General features: G+C 55.8%; 1 protein-coding gene across 2 annotated transcripts in view; it reads left to right on the top strand.

Moving 5' to 3' along the window:
- WFDC1 (WAP four-disulfide core domain 1) overlaps positions 1-1,790 on the top strand; it is a 31,953-nt gene extending 30,163 nt beyond the window's left edge. For both annotated transcript variants that reach the window (NM_001244987.1, XM_005655748.4), the window contains 1 exon segment: positions 1,349-1,790. The gene's annotated coding sequence lies outside the window, so the exon portion shown is untranslated.
- The last annotated feature ends 1,105 nt before the right edge of the window (positions 1,791-2,895 follow it).

Below are 2,895 nucleotides of genomic sequence, written 5' to 3'. Positions count from 1 at the left end.
TGTCTCCCCGCCGCCCTCACACGCTGCTGTTGAGGTCCATGTCTGATGGCCCAGGCACTCTGCGCTTCAGCAGTCATTTGAGGGAATCTCCGGGGGGCAGACGCATTGCTAGGGGGACACCTGGATAAGTCAAAGCTCCTGCTCTCGTGCGGCTGACCTCCTAGTCGGAGACTAAACCTTGTCAGCCAGGAAGTCTGCGGGGAGGGCACAGCCCGCGACGGTGTCAGTGAAGCCGAACAGACCAGCGATGTGATTCAGAGCAGCCGGGCGGTGAGGGAGCTGCTTCAGATCGGGGTCAGGAAGGCCACGTGAGCAAGTGACATCTGAGCCAGGATCTGACATGGGTGCCCAGGCAGAAGGTGCAGGAAAGATCTTGGCTTGGAGGAGCCACAGGGAGCCCACTAGGGTGAGAACAGAATGACGGGGATGGGTGGCACCGGAGGTGACAGGTAAGGCACAGCTCTGCTCTCGATGCTCTCCACCGTGAGATGCAGGCACATGCAAAGGACCGGGGGTCCCTGCCAGTAAAAGCTGAACGTCGACCCCGTGCTGTGAAAGCTCAAGTCTACAGAAAAAAGCACTTGAAAGCAGGTGACCTCTCCGAATGTCCTTGATTTCCTGCAAATGTCCTGAAACCATTAGGGTTCAGATTCCAGAATGTTCAGCCGTGATCCTGCAGGAAAACCTAGAGCCTTGGGGATGGATGCCAACATGTCTATTACCTGCTGACGACAGGAGCAGTCCTTGGAGTGGGTCTGACCCACCTGACTGAGTCTGTGCACCCGGAATGGGGGGAGAGCTGGGGCCAGTAGGAAAGAAGGGGACAGTGAGAGACAGTTTAGGATGGCTCCTGGGTGCGGCGGACCGGAACTGGGATTAAATTCCTGCTCCACCCCTGGGTGCCCTTAGGCAAATGACTTCATCTCTCCAAGCCTCAGTTTCCTCATCTATAAAATGGGAGTGAGGAGGAGGGGTGTGTCAGGAACAAAATAGGACGCGAGGAGGGATCAGGATGGCAGCGTGGGGCGTGGGAGCCCACCTGCCCCCACGAACGGATCCAAAAGCCGTCTACGTGGAGCAACTGTTAGTGAAAACAAACTGGAAACTGGCCCAAAGATGAGTACAGCCAAGGTTGTAAGATCCACATGGACTCAGGCAGGAAGGGAGAGGGAAGTGGTGCCCAGAGAGACCGCACGGTGAGCCGGGAATTTCATCTTAGCGGAAACTGGGGTCTTTCTGGTGTTTCCGGTTTCCGGTGGGTGAAGAGGAAGTGGGCGACACACGACTGTGACCCCAGATTCTGCCCAAGGAGTAGTTCATTTTCATTCCTTCTTTGCTTCCCTTTCAGCCCGTCTGCAAGAACACTCCTCCACTTTCTGCTAAGCCTTGGAAACAGTTGACTAAAAAAAATGATTTGACCCCCAAGGTCATGCCCAGCTCAGCAGAGCCTGACCCCAGGGATGCTTGGAGACAGGACAACTGCATCCCAACCCCTGTGTGGCCCTACCCGGCGGGGTGACTTTGTGGGAGCCATTCACCAGCGCTGGGTTCCCGTTTTATCGTCATAGAAACAAGGCACACCTCGCAGTCCTCCTGACCTTGGAGTTCCCCACATCTCCCGTGGGAAGAAGTCACTGCCTTTGTGAGCCGTGGGGAGCCCCTTTCTCAGACGGAGTTCTTAGAATGTCATTGGTTTGCACTCCCCAGATTCCTTCCAGGTTTGGCTCTGGGACGCTTGGTCCCAAAAGTTCTCAAGATAAATTGCTTATCATAAAATGGAAATGAATTTACCTGCTCATGCCTGATTTATAGTTTTTAACCACCTGATTTCTCTCTCTCTTTTTTTTGGGGGGGGCTACACCTATGGCATACGGAAGTTCTCAGCCTAGGAATCAAATTGGAGCTGCATCTGCTGGCCTACACTACAGCCACAGCAACGGGGGATCCAAGCTGTGTCTGCAACCTACACCACAGCTCACAGCAACACCAGATCCTTAACCCACTGAGCGAGGTCAAGGATTGAGCTCGCCACCTCATGGTTCCTAGTTGGGTTCGTTACCACCGAGCCACAGCTCCACCACCTGATGATGGTAACTTGGCTCTGCCGAAGCCGTGGGATCCTGGGGTGGGAGCAGAGTGGGTGCGGCTGGGATGTTTCTGGAACTCTGGACTGTTTGGGCCATTTGTGTCCCATGTTAGTTTGGCTTCTTCGGAAGCAGACCCTGGGAGGAGGGCTTATTTATTAGGAAGGTTTTCGGGGAGAAGCAGCAGAGGGTGGAGCACAGGAGAAGGAAGAGGTCCTACTGGGTGAGGTGAGTGCTCCTGAGCAGGTAGCTTTGGCGAGAACCCCCAGGGGTCCCAGAGGCAGAGTGCGTCCCCGCAGGGTCGGTGCCCGGCCTTTGATGACATTGAACAAAGGGCCCGTGTATTCCTTTTGCAAGGGTGAGAGTCACACTGTGGAGGTGTCCCCATCGGGGCGGGGGGAAGGGAGCCCGTGTGTGTAAGGCTCCCAGTGGTGGGGGAAGGGCTGCCCCTTGGGGCAGAGGTTGTCAGTTCCAGGGCCACCCCCTCCCCAGGGAGGGGACCCAAGGGGACATGGGCAGAGCCCAGGGGGCATGTTTCACCGTCCAGATCTCAACAGTGGCTGCACAGAAATGGACACACATCCATGACCTGATTCACCCCGTCGCCTGTCCCTTGTACAGCAGCCCCAAGGTGACTCGGGTGGATCAGTCATCCCTCGTTTGGCCGGATTTGACCTTTGACCCCTAAGGTCGGCTTGTGTAGACTCCTGAGGACCCACATTTCAAAAACAAGCATCTCTCCTCCGCCCCCCCCCCCCCATAGACCGCCTCTGGCTTCATCCACTCTTTCTCCAAATAAAATCCATATTCG

The sequence above is a fragment of the Sus scrofa genome, chromosome 6 (assembly GCF_054392235.1).
Source record: "Sus scrofa isolate SSC_HxYL_T2T_F1_AM1 chromosome 6, Sscrofa_HxYL_maternal_Yorkshire_Landrace_v2.0, whole genome shotgun sequence".
In the NCBI taxonomy this organism is placed as follows: domain Eukaryota; kingdom Metazoa; phylum Chordata; class Mammalia; order Artiodactyla; family Suidae; genus Sus; species Sus scrofa.
The sequence above is the reverse complement of the archived record's forward strand: the minus strand, read 5'-3'. Positions and strand labels throughout refer to the sequence as shown.